A 20,075-nucleotide genomic window follows, 5' to 3' on the forward strand; every position below is an offset into this window, starting at 1 on the left:
CAATAAAAACAATTGTCATCAAAGAATGCATGGTCTAACATAAAACGCAAACGCGCTATCGCAGTTTCAAAACTGCCGCTCCTCAAACGTTAAAACGGCATTCCTGTTGAAATTTATCGGGAGAAAAAGAACACTATATATATGCATACAAATGTAACCTGGGGAAGAAGAAACCATACGCAAATCTGCGTCACAGTGAATAAAAGGCGTGGACGCCAGCCCTGTGAAGTTATTCCAGCGCACAAAACCGTTCAAATAGGTGTAACGTACGGGATAATGGCGCACTATAGTAGTACTGAAAAAGCAGACATGCATTTTTTTACAGAGCTGCAAACGGAAGTACCACAAAGGCAGCACGAGTGTACGGTGAGCGTTTTCCTCACAGGTGGTTGCCCAATCCGAAAACATTTGCGCGCTTGCATCAGCAGCTGTGCAAAACAGGATCCTTTCTTGCTTCCCGGTCTGATGCAGGTCATACATGGACTGACAGAACGGATGCATACGGTTTCTTCTTCTTCTCCAGGTTATATGTGCATGCATGGTGTTCTTTTTCTCCCGATAAATTTCAACAGGAATGCCGTTTTAACGTTAGAGGAGCGGTCGTTTCGAAACGAGCAAGCGCATTTGCGTTTCATGTTAGACCAGCATTCTTCGATGACGATTGTTTGTATTGGTGTGTACTATCACCTCTTAAAGTTTTTCCCATCTTTTCTGAATCACCCTGTATAGATATTCTCTACCAGAAATTTTAGATATTTAAATACTTTTATATATATATTGGTTTTTCCAGGAATCACATGTCTAATTATTGGGCGATCGGTATAGTTATCACCCTGTATAGAGTGTAGGCTATACTGAAATAAATGAGCAAAGATATTATCGCCACCTGACAGGTATTCATACGGGGTGGGTAGGGTCGATTGCCTCCCCAAGAGCCAAATAATATGTGAAAAATGTATCTGTCCCGTAAAATACAGGATGATCATTTTGGATGTACATTTGTTGTACAAGTCTACGGTAAAAGTTTGTATCTGTCCAGACGTACAAAATCGACTCTAAACTATTGGCATAGGTGGATACACGGTTGATCAACCCCTTCCTCCCATTCAGCAAAAAATTGTATTATTGTGGCGGAAGGGGGACGTAGACATTCGCTCCTTCCCCGTTCATTTCTCACCCTCTTGGGCATTCACCTCCCCGTTCGAGGCGCCTCTATCCACTCATGACTGTAGGTCCCAGTCCAGTGACGATGACCATATTTCATCGAGGAAAATAGGCAAATCACAGTAATCGTCAATTATCGCCGAAAATGATGCCAAGGGTTAGCAAAGTTGCCAATTATTGCAAAATTCAGGTCAAAATTACGTAATCATGAAAAATGAAGCACTACTGCAAATTACAGTCGATAAAAATTAATTCTCCGAAATAAATCAAATGTTCAAAAAAAAAAAAAAAAACCACATGACAGAGATTTGAGATGAATGTTATATTCATAGTCATTATTATCATGATATAATTTACAAGTTGGGAAAATTATTTTAGTCCTTGATTTCAGTAAAGACTAGAAATTCAATAAGCTCTCATTAAAAACACAGGAAAAACGAGGTGTTTTCCCAATAAAAGTCGAGATGGCCAAAATTACATGAAAATACGGGAATGGCACGGTAAACACGTGTCATGTAGTCATCATAGTTCTAATGAGCTTTGGTGGAGCAAGATGACCGTCGTCGCTTAACGATTAAATCGGTAAAAATCAACGTGTTGATGAAAAAAAACGTCTTTCATCAAGTTGTAGATTTTACAAAAATAAAAATTAATTTCAATTACATACACGCGTTAAGATTTGAAGTTTTCGACTCAAAAAGATTCTGAGAGTTTTTGAGAACGATCGTGGCGACCAAAGCAAAGGAATCAATAAAACTTGATGTATTAATAGCTAGTTTTGATATCGGATTAAAGAGCTTCATTTTGATTGGACAACGCTCTGGAGCGGTATCTTGCGCTCGTGAGCATGTGTTCAATCCGAATCAGCTCTAGTTTCCGTTTGTAAACATTGTGTCACTTCCGCTTTCCCCTCCTATATCCAGTGCTTGGTTTAGTGTACAGTTGCCGTTTGTTTAATGCGTTTGAGAAAATGAATTGTAAATTTTTACAAGTTGTGTTGTACGTATCAATTTGAAAACGATTCATTCAGAAAACATCGCAGTAATTCATTCTCGGTTCGTTTATTATTTCCGCTATAATTTTATTAAAACTATGTGAGAATTTTAGAAATTTATATCATGGATGAATATGAGGTCAGTGTCCATTGAACTATTCAAAATTTTCAAAATATTAACATATTTACTTGATTTTCATGTTTCTCTATCCCTGGTAACTCACTGTGTAGATCATTTTTATTTGACAAATCAGTGAAGGAAACCGAAAATGTAAACTGTATTTGCTGTAATAGATATGAGAGTAGCATAATCCCCAACTGATAATCATGTTTGTATTTTTTATTATCAGCTTGGAATGTCAAGAGAAGAGATTTGAATTTTAGTTCCATGTAAGTTTTATAACTATAAATTATATTTTGATACATTTGATATTTACTTGAAGTAGATATTTAAGTAAATTTACAAGTTTTCTCTTGTTCAGTGAGATCATCAATATATTTGTTTTTTCTGTAATAACTGGATTGAGTTGTATCACCTTTGAATTACAGTAGATGCTGCTTATTGGAATCAGGAATAATGTTATCATTTGGGTATCATTATCATTTCCGCTGAGTACGGAACAGACCAATATCATAACAGGAGAAAAAATTTGCTTATAGTTATCAGGACTTTGGTTTATGTCAGAGCTGGACAAATCACATAAAAAACCTATGCACTAGGTAAATTTTTTAGGTGCCAAAATTTTTTTACCTGAAGAGAAAAGTCCAAAATAATGCTGCTTTTAACTTTTTCCCAGCATAGTGACCCTCTTTCATGTTGTCAGATATGCTGCTTTAAGTTCCAAACATTTTGTGCTGCTCCCAGCTTGCAATATAGTAACTACACAAAGAAAATTTCAGGTGCCAATATCAATTTTTTAGTCACCGTGGCGACCTGGTGTCGCGAGTTTGTCCAGCCCTGGTTTGTTATAATTTTTTTGTAGAAAGTTTTTTCTTTTTTCACTTTTCGAAGCTAAAGCAGAGTTTTCCTAGGAGTAGAATTTCTGTGCCGTGTGCAGCGTAAAAATTCTGTTTGTTTAAAAACCTGAAATTCTGGTTTTTTTCGACCAATCAGCGTTTTCAGGCTGCAAATGTTGTAGAAATCTGCTCCTAGGAAAACCCGGCTTAAGACTGAATCAAACTTGTTTTTTCCCAATAAGTTATTGTTATCAATCTGCAAATCTATGTAGGAGGTTGGAATGCTCCCTTATTTACAAAAATTTGTATCCACAGGTTCATTTACATTCACAATGTCCTAATCCTTAATAACCACTGTGATCCATGTACCTACTTTATAGCATCACTTTTGTAATGGCTTTCTTATAGTGAAGGCATGTGCAAGGTGAAAAAAAAGTCCCTTGCTTCTTCAGTTTGTGATCAGTTTCTTTCTATTGGCCACATTCACAGTTCCTTTGCCGGAAGATTTGCAAGGAAATCTATGCAACTTACCGTGCATTAAAAAACTATCATAATTTGTGATACACATTAGACAGTTCGATTCCAACTCCTCACAATTTTTTAATTCAAAAAAATTAGCTTTTAAAGGAGGAAAAAATTTTGTTTCGAAACATGTCATGTTGAAAAGTAAAATGGAGGTGTCTCATTTCCATACGTTCTTTAAAAAACCTGTGAAAAACATTATAAGTGGGGAAACACTTTAAAAGAGAAATTTCCATGACTATATTAGTAGGGGTTGAAACCACGGAAATAAGTCGTACTCGGAAATAAGCAGGAAAGCATTTTAAGTGGAAACAAGCAGGATCCACAATATATTTATAAATTTTATTTCCTCCAAATGCATAATGAAGTGGTTTAAATACTCTTCTTATTGCACTGTTATTCTTCATGGTTGAAAAATAAATTCTAATGCATATGGTAAATTAGGAAAATTAAAAAATATATATATTGCCGCCTGACAGTCGAGTGATTATAGAGGTAGCTTCTGACTGTAGGTCTGGGTTCGAATCCCAGTTTGGGCATGGATGTCTACTAACACTAACCAATTCCCTGGACAGATCGCTAAGATCTCTTGGGAATACGTGATGATGACTTTATTTAAATCAAATCAAATTTAATTTATTTATTTCCAACATACAGAGATCTAGATTAGTTAAAAAAAAACATTTATCATCCAGAGGCTGTGATGCCTGTACGGATGATTGAAAATTTACATGATAATTAATGAATAAAATATATAAAGCATAATAATAAAAATAATTCTCATTGAAACACTATAGAAATGGCTGACTTTGCCTTCTTGATGGGAACAGAGAATGTTCTTGAAAATAATTATCTCGAAGGACTACTGTTATAAATTACTAATGAATATTCTTATCGAAAATAATAAGAATTATTCTCAAATTATTTATTATAATACATGTTATAACAAATATTCTTGAGAATACTCTCTAGAAGGACTTCTATAACTGAAGCATATTCTCATCAAGGAGAGTATTCAAGAATATTCTCTTGGGCTCTTTTTTACCTATCTTACAACCATCTCTCCTGATCTATAAATATCCTCTGGACTATAAATGAAAACCTGGGCTTTTGAATATTACAAAGGTCAAGGCAAAAAACTATCTCTGGGTTTGGTGAAGAACAGTCTCTGGGTTCAATAAAACCACAATTGTGGGATTAAACTATGAAGGTAAAAAAAATGGTAAAAAGGTCTAAAAAAAACTTATAAAAATGGAAATATGAATGCACAACCTGGAAAGAAAGCAAATCCGAAATGAGATATTCTAACAAAGAAAACTGTTTTTAACCCTAGAGTACCAACTCTGTCTCAGAGACGTAGAGGTATAGGCAGTTAACATGCAGTTTTCATCAGCTTTTTTTAAGTTAGTATTTTAGAGTCAACATACTGGGAAAACAGTACATATGATGCAATGGAAAAAAACAAAACAAAATGCTAACAGACTCGATTTATTGAAATGCTGCAGTCTACTCAAAACCTACTATTATTAGCTACCTCTAAGGGTGACTTTACCCTCACACGATAATTAACAGTAAAAAGGGAATGACAACTTAAAAGCTAAAGAAAATAATAGCTGACAGAAAAAAAGAAGAAAAAACAACACAGAAGAATACGGCTGACCACGAAGAAAAGCATGTACAGGTTAGACAGCAAATTGTCAAAGTAAAAGGGGGATTGTACTATAGCTGTTCCATATTTCCCCCTGAGTAACAGTAGGCTGTGGCATAACCAGAGTGGGAGCAGGCTAATCAAAATTTTGCCTACATTGGCGCCTATTCTCCTAAATGACCTGATCTTTAAAAAAACTATGAAAAAATATGAATTTTTCATTTTCTACCTTCATTGACTAAAATAATGAGTGAGAAAAATAAGAAAAAAATCTCCATTTATATATGTGCGCCTTTTGCAGTTCCACAGTGATTGGGTTTGTCGTTTGTACTAGTCATTTGAGAGAAGAAAAAAAAAGAGAGAGTTTTTTTTCATTACCATATTTGAAAATTGCTCTCAAGCTCTTCATCTGGAAGCATATTCAGATCAGCCTCTGGTCCTACCTTTATCAATGGACAGAATCTTGCCTGTTTCTTGCTGTAACTTACCCTCTCCACCCTGCTATTGGTCGTTCTCGGTGGAGCTCCTAGAAATACCTTTCATAGGGTGCCTCAGTTCTGAGGATATGGTTTTCGCGAAATGCTCATTTTGTTCCGAAGGGCCATCAAGAGCTTTGATTGAGGCGCTTTCTTAAGAAATAAGGCACCAGAACCTATTGTGAAGAGACCACAGAACCTATGAAGTAATGGCTAGGATTCAAGCTCCAAGTAGTGTCACCTTCCCTTTGGGTGCCTTAACTAGAGCTTGAGCTCCTAGAAATACCACCTTATGTATAGGAGACTTGGCTAGATTTAGAGTGCCTAGAAATGTCACATTATCTGCAGGTGCCTTCACAAGAGCTACTTGCTTGCGTATAGGGCAGTTTCAAAAACTAGTAAAAGGTGGAAAACTGCTCTGAGCTTTTGAGCCCTTAAAAAACCCAAGATATAACACAAAAGGGGTTCTGGAGAAGTTTTCCTTCCATGGAAAATCCATGTCTCCACCAGCGCTTGTGCTCCATGTATCCACCCTGTTCTCGAACAATGGCACAACATTGTAATTTCCATTGAAGAAAACTTCTCTGAAGCTGTGCAGGGGAATTTTGTCCCACTCCTCCTTGCATATTTTCAATAGACAGCGGACTGTGCTCGGATGATGGTTTGCAAGTGCCCTTTTTTAAGTAGTCCTAAGCCAGAAAAATCCACCAGACTTGCATCTGGAGACTTGACGGGGGCATGGTTGAATGGGATAACTTAGATTTCAGTGGATTTTGCCATCTGTTCATAAAAATCTTGTGTGCTTTTAGCTGTGTGGCTGGATGCTTTGTCCATGTGGATGTGAACATGGTTTGCATTTCCACTCTCTTGTTACCTGTCAGATAATTTTCATACAACTTTCGTGCATTCCTTTTTTGTTGTTCTTTATGCCTATGGGTTAGCAGGTGTCCTTGATCTTTCCACACCTTCCGTAATTGCAATTTGCCTTTAATGAGTTGGGATATGGTTGCCTGGCTTGCTCCTACCTTTCTCGCCATAGTTCTTTGTGTTGGTGGGTTTTCCTGTACTGCCAAACGCCTGACGACTTGTTCTACAGCTGATGTACCTTAGGACAGGTTCTCTTCAGAACAGCCTTTGTGGGAGATTCCTTACATGGAATGTCCGAATCACTTATCCGTCGAATGATGTGTTAATTCCACCTTTACTTATCGAAGGTCCATGATCCTTGCACTGTTTTATGATTGCACTGAAGCTGAACTTAGTGTGGAAAAGTACTACAACATAGCCTTCCCAAAACAAATTTATTTTAAGCGCCATAACTTCACATTCAAAACTTGCAGTTCGAAGTAAAAGAATGTCCTCACTCCACACATTTGAAAACACAAATGATTTCCACTTGGCTGCCACGCACCCTCTAATGATGACCTTCAAAATTCATTCACATGGAGGCTAATCAACCTCTATAAATATACATATACTGTGCACAATGCCTGCTTAAGTTTTTCAACTTCGAGCAGAACTCCCCTTCAAATAGTTTCTCCAAAGGAAGCCGGTAGACCATCAAACATGAAAATTATTTCAATAGATTCATACACCTGCCACTTTTACTTCGATTCAGATGAGCAGTGGCATGTGCATCTGCAATCTAGTAGTATGTGTGAGATCGTGTGGGCATTATAATGGATTCATATCATGATCATTCCCATTTGAACCCTACTAGCGGCACAGTAATGGTTGACTGGAATGAGGTTTTTAGTTTTTCTAATTTCAGATACGAATGTTACCAATCTTTCGTTTGAAAAGTTTTCCCGAAGAGAGCAGGGAGGCTTTCACCGTGGTATTTGCATAACACAAAACCTCAGGCATCTCTCTCTTTTTTTTCAGGCTCAATTAGAGGCAGTCAACAACTGCTTACAGTCCTGGAATGGCAGGTCGTTGCATATGAAGAAAGTTTTGTGGCCTAAGGAACCAAAGTTTTATTTTTGCTGTTGTACGATGAGATTTCTGCAAGGTGTTGGAATTCAGATTGTAATAGTACAGGGTGTCCATAAATAGAAGACCCTATTTTAAAGCAGCCTACAAGTGCAACCAGTCATCAGAAAATTGTGAAATTTTGTAGACAACTTCATGAAGTGATGGATATTTGTTTCGGAGAAAAAAAATTTGTTGCACATGTCACCACCAGAGGGCGTTTTATTAAGAAATGACACATTCAGGCAAACGTTCACAATTTTAACAATTGTTAAATACTTTTACAATTGTTACTGCAACAAAACATGTTCCACATGATTGCCATCATTTTCAGATACCATGTGAAATTGCAAGATGGCATGTTCCACAACTAACCGAAGTGTGTGCAGGGAAATGTTCAGCACATGGCGTGAAATGCTGTTTTTAAGGTCAGGTAAGTTCTTGGATTGTCATGACTTACCAGATGTTTCAAATGCTTCCAAAGCCAAAAATCACATGGATTAAGTTTCGGGGAGGCCATAGATTAGGGAAGTGACAGCTGATGACGCGTTCTTCTGTAAAATGTGTTTTAAGAACATTTTCTTAACACACACTGCGGAGGAGCAGTGGAGGAGCTCCATCTTGCATAAAGATTGTGTCTGCAAGGCAGTGACGTGCTTGCAGAGCCCGAACAATTTTGTTCTGTAACAGCAATGCATATCACTTCCCAGTGATCAAACATGTCACTGGACCTGTAGAACGTAACTCCTAGTAGAAGTAGGGACCAAAAATAAGTGATGCAGTAAATCTACACCATAACGTCACTTTCGATGAATGCAATGGAACCTCTAAGATAGCGTGCAGATTTTCTGGTTCCCGAATTCGACAGTTGTGAGTATTGACTGCACCATCCAAATGAAAATATGCTTCGTCTGTCCAAAGGATATTCCAAGACCATTCTAAATCTACCTTAACACGAACTAGAAACTGCAGTGAGAACCAGAGTCGAGCACCATAATCATGTGGAAGCAACCGCTGCACAAGTGAAAGTTTGTACAGATAATATCTGAGGATATTCCCCATGATCTTATGGACAGTTGAACATGGCCTATCCAACGCCTGTGCTACACTAGGGTGTCTACCGTCACGGAAAAGTCACAGAATGAGAGAAAGGTCACAGAAGTCCCAAAAAAGTCACTAAATTTTAATGAAGGTCACAGATTTTTTAATGATTTTCCAGAGATCTTGTTTTCAATTTTCCCTGTAAAAATCTAGACTGTAGAGAAGCTGTGGCATTCAATATTTTTTCTTCACTCTGAGGTTTTTTTAGCAATAGAAAAGGTCAATGTCAATGGCACTATTTAACCTGGATGAACAAAAAAGAACTTTTTCTTCTTTGCTTGTAGGGACCTTTCAACAGCTGTAATATTCCCTTAAAGCAGTGTTCTCAGGATCACGTGATGATTCCTGGGGGGGGGGGGGTTGACTGGCCCAACAGATGAGAGTCCTCTTGGGAACAATATTGGAGTTTTTCCCCCTTAGACAGGACATGGCCTTAGGCCCCCCCCCCCCCACATCGTGGAGCAGGGCTGTTGGATCTTTGATGAGTCCACAGGTCAGAGTTTTCATGAGGTGGGGGCTCTGTAGTAAATTTATAGCATGAAAAACAAACGATTGATGGTGATGGTCCCAGGTCTCAGAGCTACAGCCCTGTCAGCCCTATGATTGAGGAAGCCAGGTGAAAAAGGCACCAATTTCTCCCTCCCCCGAAGGAAGAAAGTTTATGTTTTTTTTAATCGCATCTGTCTTTACTGACTAGCTACAGCGAACAACAAAATCGTACAGTATACACATGTGACAGAACGGGTGAGTTCAAGAGAAGACAAACATCGGACTCATTCGCCATTAATTGTGTTGCGATGCAACATTTAGGTCAAATTTAAAGAAATACCACAGTGCTTGTAAAAGTGTGCTGCTTCGCGGTAGATTGGAGTACCAAGTACTGTTATATGTTCGTGAAATTCCAAACTTGTTTGTTCATAAACTAAATGAACACAGATTTAGCTGCGTTCAGCTCAACACGAGTTCTTACACACCAGTGCTTGGCTAGGACCACAAGTTCTTGAAGATGAGATAAGGCCTTTCTAGGCTTCTTATCTGTGCAACAGAGTGCGCTGTCATCAGCAGTTCATGTCGAAGTTGTGGAGGGGATAAGATCCAACACACTTTCTTGGGCTGTTGATGAATGAATTGGTTTGGAATTTAACATCAAGTTTTAACCCGGAATGTATGCAAGTCGAGGTAACAGCTGACAAATTTAATGATGCTTAAAGGCATATTCATGCGAATCATTTCAGGTAGTAGCCCATCATGCCAAACTTTATCAAAAGACTTCTGAAAATCAAAAAAGGCTACTGCTGCTGTATCTTTATAACTTTTGACTTCTTATAACTTTATAAGAAGTCAAAAGTTATTTATTTTTTATTTTTTATCTTTATAACTTTTGAATACACTTAATAAATCCTTCGCGTTGGATTGTAGTCAAGTTCAAGTGCTAGGCACGGAACCCGTGTTGTTCTGGATCTATAACATTGTGTTTCTCAGTGAACATTATTGTATTACAGTATTGCATATATGCAGCCATCACTCTCTCAAAAAGCTTACCTAATCCCCCGAGTTTTGATCAGTAGTCTTAAGGTCCCAGCGTGGTCCAACCTCTTGGGGTAAAACGCTTATATCCCTCTTGGGACAGAGCATGGACCATGTCTGGACTTACAGTAGTCTTAAGGCTGTAGTATTACACTAACCTTGACAAATGCAACCAATTATTATAAACTCCAATAAATAAAATCACATTTTTGAGATATAAGCATTTTCTCATTGTCATTTAAAAATGAAGAATAAAGCATACACACAAATACAAATGAAAGTATCATACATCAGCATGTTGTTTAGCTGTACGCACGTATTTGTGTTTTCTGTATCTTACTTTTAATTTGTTATAATTAGCAAAATATGCATTTAGATCAAAAAGCTGTTTTTTGGAGGTATCATATTCTGACCAAACACCATCGAAATATATAAACCAATTAGTTTACACTCGAGCAGATACAACTGATAAGTTTATTGGTTGCATTTGTCACGTTATGTAAAAGAACTTTCATAAAACGTTTAAAGTGTGTCCTAACAAAATTTACCTTCTCATAATATTCTCCCACACATTCAAAACCAATGCATGCAAATACTTAGTGAAGAATTCAAATAATGAGAAATAAATAAATATAAATAAATATATATATATATATATATTTGCATTTTTCATTTGTTTGAACTTCAAATTTCCCTTAAACCCTAAAGATTTTTTTTTTCTCCTATTTTTATTTGTGGTACATTTAATTTAAGTACATACGCCAAAGGGGGTGTGGTGACTTACAATATTAGATCTGATGCTATTATTTTTCAAGAGTAAGTATGTAAATATGTAAGGCTGTAAGATGTTACTTCTAGCTCAGTACGGAGTACCTAGAACAACATTTTGCCTAAGGGCCCATGAATTGAGATGGCCCTGAATAGAACCAGGGAACGAGTAAAGCTCACAAGAGTGAAGTTCTAGAGTCCTACCATATTTATGATCATTTTTGTTCACTATAAATTTACTCAAAAAAATCACTGCCTGAGGGGTCCAAAGACCTCCGGTTAAAGTGATTTTTATAACATAATGACTCAATGGGGCGATGAAAAACGTTTAGATTTATTATATTTTTTAAGAACATTGAGTGCTTATAGAGTGTCGACTATACAGTAAAAATTGCTCCAACGATTTCGTTCATTTTTGCAGAGAAATAATTAAGATCGGAAAATACTGTACGTACACATAATTTTTTTGGGAAAATTTTGAAAACCAGAGCATATATTCCCTCTCTGCTCCTAAAAAAAGAATATCATTTACTGTTACTCACCAATAGAGACGTGTAAATTTCTTAAATAAAAAATGAGTTTTGCAAAAAATGAAATTTAATAATTGGAAATTTGACATATTTATTGGTAAAAATAAATTTTGAGTCAAAAATTTTGCTATTGTTGGCAAAAAAAAAATTCAAATTAAAATTTCTGAATTCATTTGTAAAAGCTAATTAAATTAACAACACAGTTTTTTTTTTCAAATTTGATGAAAAGGTTAATTACTAAAGTACTGAATTTCAAAATCTACAGTTCAAGTGCTCAGCAAAATTACTACTTATTTTGGCTACAAAAAGTGTAAATTATCGAGATTCATGGAAAAGTGGTGGAAATCAAATATTCTCATTCATTCATAAAAATGTACATTTCACATTTATCACATTTATTTTTTAAATACGAAAAATTCTGTATCCTTACTCATCATTTTTTGAGTATCTGTGGTGCACACATGACATAGCAGCATGCACATGATCAAAAGTATGCCTATAACAAACAAGCCCCTGGTGGTGCTACATCCTATCAAATGTATACGCACTGCGAGCATGCTACCTAGTAGTAACTGAGCAAGTTTTTTAGTAGTATGTGTATTAGACCTGGGCGATATTGAAAATTTTGCATCGTGATACATTGTCAACTTCACATCATGATATAATGATGTATAGATATATGCAGAGCTCCCACTCAAAAAATTAAAATGATCAATTTATCAGCGGAAATCACTTTCTCACATTTCTCTTTGACAGCTTCAGTTTGTTTACAAGGTTCTCTGGGCAAATCAAAAATTTGGGGACCCCTGTGACTAAAGTAAAAGGATTTTTGGTTAGTCAGTGAATATATGTTGTTTAACTCTATAAAAACCAATCCGGCCGTAGACGGCTCTACATGCAAACAGCCAAACCGCCCGTAGCCGGCAGAGATGGGGGGTATGGGTGTATAAGACATTTTTGTGAAAGGGCGGGGAGGGATGATTGACAGCTGTCGTCAGAGGCAGGAACGAGAAAAACAAGCGTATACGCCCCATCAGTTGGATTTCGGAAGCTCTACTTCGATAAAGCTGACTGTTGTTTGCAACAATACAACAAAACGAGAGGTTACACTATGATGTTGTTACCCACGACGTTGGCGAAATAATTTTTGGAAAAGAATTTCAAAATTATCAAGATGTGTTAAATTTTATTGCTTATAACAGATTATATTGTTTAGATGTTTAGAATTTATGGTATCTTGTACTTTTGCGATTGTTGCGTTTTCCTGGAACTTGACTTACAATTAGAGCCAGCTTATGTGCAAAAAAAAGGACAAGCAGCATCAAATAATTTTGTTTTATTAGTTACGCACCAACACAATTTATTGAGCCTGTCATAACAGGTGCTCTATCTGAACAAAATCCTGGCAATTTATTTATTGGAGCATTGCTAGATTTCCGAAAGTTCTGTGTCATTTGTGTAATGTTATACGTACTGAACTTCTGAAACCCTCCATCTTTTTATTCTTTTTTATTACAATTATGTCGATACTCTCATGAAAAAAACTTTCCTTTACCCAAAATTCAGAAAAGTATTTTACTCCTAATAAGATTTTTAGAAGTGAATATGAATTTTAATGTACTATTGTAACAATTATTGTTATGGGGATGATGCCCCTCGTATCAAATGAAAAACATGAAAAGATTCTCTACATAACCTGAAATGAATTTTTACTAGGAAACTGGAAACGGTCCTGCTTGAAAACGTTCACAATCTTGAGACTCCTTTTCTAACGGCCATATGCTTCACAAGTTCTGTTACTTTCTCTAATGGTCATATATTTGGATCATGCGTTAGGGAGGGGCAGCTGCCCCGTACGGAAAATTTGAGGGGGTGGCAATTTTAGTGACAAAAATGTATAAAAGCACTTTGTTGTGATTCTGGAAGTTGGAAAATCAAGCCGCAAAAATTAGCACCCATTCCTGTCCGGGGCACCAGTTCCGCCTGCTCCCCCCCCCCCCCAGTTGCGGCCCCGGTCATCAATACGCATATTTTCAGTTCACACAAAGAAAACCTTCTATGTTTGGACTATGTTGTACATGACTAATCGCCGACCAATATTATTTACTAGGACTGTAAAAGCAATAAAGAAAAATTTGTAAAAAGCAAAAAAATTATGGTATGTTTTTTTTGTGTAAAAAAACATAAGGGCATGTTGCAAAGGGACATTAACATGCACATGAACTGAGCCCGTGATAGTAGTATAATACTAAGTAGTATATTTCATTTTGTGCACAATTTTGCAAGTGTTGTTTTATTTCTTCAGCGTATTACTAAGGTTTTTGATTGTTAGTTGAGAGGTTAGGACACAAACCTCTAGCAATACGATTTGACTTCCTTCTGGGACGGCTGCCTTTTATTATTTGGCACCAGACTGCACAGGCTCAATTATGCCCATTTTTGTGCATAAAATGGCCGTGCAATGATTAAAAAACCACCTAAATAAAGAATGGGGGGGGGGGAAACACATTGTTACAGGGTCTAGCGAGCTATAGCAAAGGGCGGCAAGTTTGAGGAATGAGTGGGCGAGAAAATTAGTAGAATGTGAGAAGAGTGCCAAAATCATAAATCAGTTTCTGCCTAGAGAGTGAGTGACCTAGAGCAGGGCTTGACAAATCAAAAAAATAATTTAAGCGCCAACCAAATTTCATAGGAGCCAAGCATTTTTTTTAAAATAATGGCTTTATTTTAAAAATAATGCCTTTTTTCAGCTTATCTAGGACTCAGCAACCCTTCTCCATGTTGGTAGACACACTGACATAATCACCAAAAACTTTGATTGCTAAATTGAAGTGTTCGGATAACAAACATATAACATTTTAGGCACCAATGCCAAATTTCTATATTCGTCATATTGACCTGGCGCCTGGGAATTGCGAAACCCTGACATAGAGTGTGTGCAAATGAGTGGATGACCAAAAGAGAGAGCGAGTGACCCCAGGTCGGTGAGCGATCAAAAGCGTGACCTAGAACTGGTGCAAGCATGTTAATGACCAAGCAAAGAACTGCAGAGCGAGGGACCTGGTCAATGAGCGATCAAAATCGTGACCTTGATCGGGTGCAAGCATGTGGATGACCAAAAAGTAACTTAAAGAGCGACTAACCAGGTCAGTGAGCGATCAAAATCGTGGCATAGAGCGTATATTATCATGTGAGTGACCAAAGGGGGGGGGAAATGTAGAGATTGTGTGAGCCAAAACAGTATGCCAGCATGCGAGTGGCCCAAAGTGTGATTTACTGATTTGATTTGCAGACGCAGGCGTTTTCACAGGAGCAGGAGTCCAAGACTGATATTTCCCAGGGTGGTGAATTCTAGGAATATAAGTGGTCAAGAATATTAGAATAGAATGGGAGAAGGGAGGCAAAACAGTAAATACGCCTCTGATTGTTGCCTGATTGTAGTAGTATCTGAGCATGAGACTACCTCATTTGCTACGGATCTAGCGTTTTGATAAACATCTGCGTTTACTACCAACTGGGGTTAGGATTATTGATATGAAGACAGTCAACGTGAGCAAAAAATGCACGGCTGTAATTTGTTCAGGGGATTTGTGTCCTTTCATTGTCAAGTTTGAAAAAGTCATTTTCGCAAAAGTGACACTTCCACATAGTGATTTCACCTCTTTTTCTTACGAAGCAGATAATACCTTATAAGTGGGCTGTTTCTATGGGAGTGTTCCAAATAAAGTACACTGGCACCGGATTAGTACGTGAATACATACAACAACAAAATTGATTGTAAAGTTTTCGTATGGCTCCCAAATCTAGTTTTCTATCACTTCTAGGTAGTGCATTTAGAAAATGGCCAGCCCCCTTTCTTCCCCACAGATACGATCTTATCCAAAGGTCAACGTTGGTTTTACTAATAGATATTTTTCTTCAAAACTCACATTCCATTTCTATCCAAACGTGAATAGGTTGACCTTTTTCCTTACTCTTGAGAATTTTAAATATTTACCATTTCTATTTTTAAGTTGTCAATTATCGATTTGAAGCATCACTTTCGATTTGGAAAATGCCTAAAGAAAGTCTTGTGTATGAAGAAATTCGTCGTATTTTGTTTGAGGATTCAGGTGATTCCGATTCTCCAATTGAAAGTTCCGACAGCGAGTATATAGTCACGAACAAGAGACCACAAGTACACGTATATCATAGCTATAAGGAGATAGGATAGTGGATAATATATCGTCATAAGCAGAGGCGTAAGCAGGGAGGTGCATAGAGGGCCCGTATCCCCTCCTCCAAGTCAACCAAAAATTAGAAAAAAATTATTTTGGTTAAAAAAAATGCTATATCGAAACTAAATACCTTTTATATGCTATGTTAACCAATAAGAAGGGGATTCCCTCTCTGATTACTTTTTATCACAAGCATAAGCATAGACATTGGCGTACACGTGGGGGGGGGGGGGAGAGGGGATATTGAGGTTCTAATCCCTCCCCTCAAACCAAGATTATAGTGTTATTTTGCAGGAAAAAACGTAACCCCCCCAGAAGGAAAAAATTTTGAACCCCTACCCCTTTGAGAAAATTCTGCAGACGCCTATGACGGAGATACACTGAAAATGCAAGAGGGCCGCAGTTGGGAGAAGGGAGGTTGAATTATTACGATTGAATGATTATCCGTATATTTGTGAATATCGTCGTTTTTGTATGCATGGGTAAACATAATGCCCTTCCATATATACCCCCCCCACCCCCCCAATCACAAGAAGAGTTGGAGGAAGTTCAATATGGCTGGAACTAGAGGCACAGTAGCAGGGTGAAATTTTTCAAGGAGATATACTGCGCATAAAACACTTTTTGCAACTTTGCGAGCGGAAAAATTAAGTTTATCCCCTCACCTCCAGTACGTTGTGATCATGTTCCTAGTTGTACGCCTGTAAGTTTCAACGTATCACCAGCAACAAGTGTGCGAAAATATTTTGTTACATCTTCACTTTTTGTTTTCTAATGGAGAGGGAGAACCAGAGCCGCAACTGTGGGGGGGGGGGGGCAAGCAGGTCTCGTGCCCCGGGTGCTGGACCAGAGGGGGCGCAAATTTCATTCTCAAACCTTACCTTCAACATTACAAGGGGGTGCCAAAATGCGCACTTGCCCCATGTGACCAAGCATCTAGTTGCGACCCTAGGGAGAACGTCAGTTATTCGTAATTTCTCTGACAGAACCAAAAATAAATTAGATTCCTCTTTTGTCGGCAGAATTTTGCCAATATTTTTACTCCTCTGTCTTTGTCAAAAGTCAGCATAGCACAGACACTCCACTCAAAAAATGACACCAGGCTGGACCTAATTTCATGTTTTTACAAGCTTCGTACTGTCGGCCTTCTCGTAATGAAAAATCAACGAATACACCCCCTCCCCCTCCTGATGCTAACGTAAAATTGGAATGGGGGCTGAATTTTTTTTGGTAAAGCTTATTTGTTTTCATATCGAGATACACGAAAGTTTATATCTGGAAGCACTTGTCTTTTCTAATTTTTGAAGTTGTCTTTTGAATTAAAAATTCATATTAATACTTGTAGTTCACTTCTACAAAATAAAAAAATCGAGAAAAGGAAAAAAAATTGGCAAAGTTGGCGAGAATATCTTGAAGAGAAAGGACGATATACCGCCGCTCACGAATAAATAGCTAACCGGACCTTCAGCTGGACCCGTATACGCGTACAGGGATAAAATGAACTCTTATGCATATATACATGTCTTTCATGAAGAAAAACGAGTTGGGTGCCTACTCCTTTACAAAAAGAAAAATGCTATATAAAGAAGGGTGATTTCAGTTTACAATTTGTCTCCACAGGGTATCTTGAAATGAAAAAATGAACAGCAACGCTGTGGCCGGCATGAATGGGAACTGAATGGAAGGAAGGACGGGGGATTAGGTGAGAGGTAAAAGTTTGGACGAGTCCATTTCAGAAAGCAAAAATAGGTTATTTTCACGAACCTCCCAGTATCCTTCAAGAATCGGTAAAGGGTTAAATTTTAGGACCCTGGGCTATATCCATTGTACCCATTTGTAAATTGGGCACTGACATCTGGGCAATAACTTTACGGAATTTAAAAGTAAAAATAGCCTGTGTGTGTTTAAATGACTGAGGTTTGTTTTTCTAGAGTTAATTGCATACACGCAAATAAAGGAATCTTAACTCATTTAAATAAACGCAAACTTAAAGTGAAGTAGAATCTATAGTTCTTCATCAATGTATCACTACAAAATTCTTCGGGGGAAATAAATCTTAAACAATTGTTTGCTCAGCATAGGAGCATGTCATCCATGGCTCCTACCTCCTGCAGTAGGGCCCATATGCCGTGATCTTTGGCGGGCCCCAGCTAGTTTCCACAGGCTCCTGTATAGTGAATTTGTAGTGTGAAAAAACAAAAAAAATTAAGAATTGTGCTGAGCCACCAAGCTGGAGCCCTCTCAACCTGACCCACGTGGAGGCCATGTTTTCATTATTCCAATAGTGCAAATTTATGATTATTAAATCTATGAGACAAAAATAGTTGTACACGAATGGCAATAAAAGGTCCCATTCTATATGCAGCTGAATTACAGACAAAGATGAGTTGAAAAAAACTGCCTCACCATAGCTTTGTGTCTATTTTCTTGGTAAGTATTGACATGGCCCCCTTGCGTGGGATCTTTGGTGGACCCCCAAGCCCCAGACTTTTCACGGGACCCCTTCTATAGTGAATTTATAGCATGAAAAAAAAATCCAATTGTCCTGGGCCCCCAGGGCTGGAGCTCTATCAGCCCTACCCTTGTGGAGGGGGGATGAGTATTGTTGCTGTACCATAAAAAAGAAACTAAGTTTTTTCCACATGTGGGAAATATACTGTATATTCTGTTTAAAAAAAAAAACAAGTGACCTCACTCATTGTAAGCTTATTAGCATTTATCTTTTCGCTGAGTAAAAAAAGGCAGACACATTCAGTTATTTTTAATTGCATGTGTTCAGGGTGTACAGCCTGCAAAACTATTAAACAGTGAGATTTTATGTAGCTGATGATGAATTCCTTCTCGATGTTTGCTATCTGTTCCAATTCGTTATCAGATTCAATTTTATCTCTTATACAAATACAAATACAAATACAAATACAAATACAACGCCACAACAGGCAAATTGCCCAACGAGGTGGCTGACTTAAGAACATCATGGATCCCCGAGCCCCTACCCACTACTGCCACACCACACATGCACCCCCCCGCGGAACCCCCCAACGAATCGGTACATGCGGTAATGTGCGTGTACGTGTAGTGCAACCTGACGTAAAGTTTGTTTCTGTGTAATGCTTGTTATGTGTAGTGCTGTCATCTGCCCCCAGTTTTACTAACTATGAGTGAAGTGTTATGGTTGAATGATTTACCGTTGTAGGACTGTTGCTCTCTGTGGCGAGACTTTTTAACGGGGAGATCGGCTCGCATTTGCGCCTTGAAGTTGGGAACCACAGAAAACCAACTTCAGCCGACCATTCTTTGCACTTGTGTTGCACAGCCTTCTGCTGGAATTCCTCTTCACTCATGTTTACAAGATTTTCCAGCTGAGTGCGAATATATAAGCTTAATGCACATGTCTTCATAGTTTCTGGCTTCAAAGTTATTGCGACAGTACCTTTGACACCATAGTCAAAGTGCACGAATGTGGTTTCAACCCATGTGTCACTCCAGATTTCATTCCAGAAGCCAGGTATGTGTCGCATAACATGATCTCCATTCTGAAAGTAATCTCCTCATGATGAGGAAGACAGGCTTTAATGTACAATCAACCCACACAGCTTGCTTGTTTTGCTCTTTGTGGCTATAGTTTCTAGGTTTCTAGAAGTGGATATAAGATCGTTGATATTGTTTGACTGGTGAACATCAAATACACTCCACAAGACTTCTTCTGCAACCATCCTTAAAGCTTTCATATTATGATGAAACTATTTTCTTTTCAGCATCTTTGGGACTCCCCCAGACATCAACTATATATAATGCAACTGTTGGTCGCATTTAAATATGGTAAAATCCTGACCTGTGTGTGTGCTAACTCAGTAAGCTGTTAAGCTTCTACTAATGATGTCATCATGCTGTATCTAGATGAGAAGGAATCATGTCGATCAGAGGTTGATATTTTGCAGAGGTTGCTGCTTTCATCTCAAATTCTTTTTCTCGACATGCTAGTGTATTATATTCATTATACAGTAAAACTTTGATTAACTGCAACTTGTTTCTGTTATCCGTCGTCATCAAAAAAAAAAAAATATGGAAAACCCCTGAGATTTTAAGGTCCAAAAAAATTGGATCACTGCTATGGTCTGTGCAAATGCCACCAACAATCATAGATTGACCCTTGTGATTGGTAAATGAAAAAAAACATGTGCTTTCACAAATTTAGAT

The 20,075-nt window shown here is 37.8% G+C and overlaps 1 protein-coding gene across 7 annotated transcripts in view; it reads left to right on the top strand.

The window, feature by feature from the left end:
* Positions 1–2,077: 2,077 nt before the first annotated feature.
* Positions 2,078–20,075, top strand: part of Sara (Smad anchor for receptor activation) — a 125,880-nt gene continuing 107,882 nt past the window's right edge. For 3 of the 7 annotated variants that reach the window (XM_089233044.1, XM_089233042.1, XM_089233049.1), the window contains exons 1-2: positions 2,083–2,297; positions 2,509–2,548. The gene's annotated coding sequence lies outside the window, so the exon portion shown is untranslated. Of the gene's footprint in view, positions 2,298–2,508; positions 2,549–20,075 lie in introns of all 7 variants that reach the window. The other 4 variants (XM_089233048.1, XM_089233046.1, XM_089233047.1 and 1 more) reach the window with 2 other exon arrangements.

The sequence above is a fragment of the Pholcus phalangioides genome, unplaced genomic scaffold, assembly GCF_987345545.1.
Source record: "Pholcus phalangioides strain wild (caught in Gottingen) unplaced genomic scaffold, Ppha-v1.0 ptg000007l_1, whole genome shotgun sequence".
NCBI lineage: Eukaryota > Metazoa > Arthropoda > Arachnida > Araneae > Pholcidae > Pholcus > Pholcus phalangioides.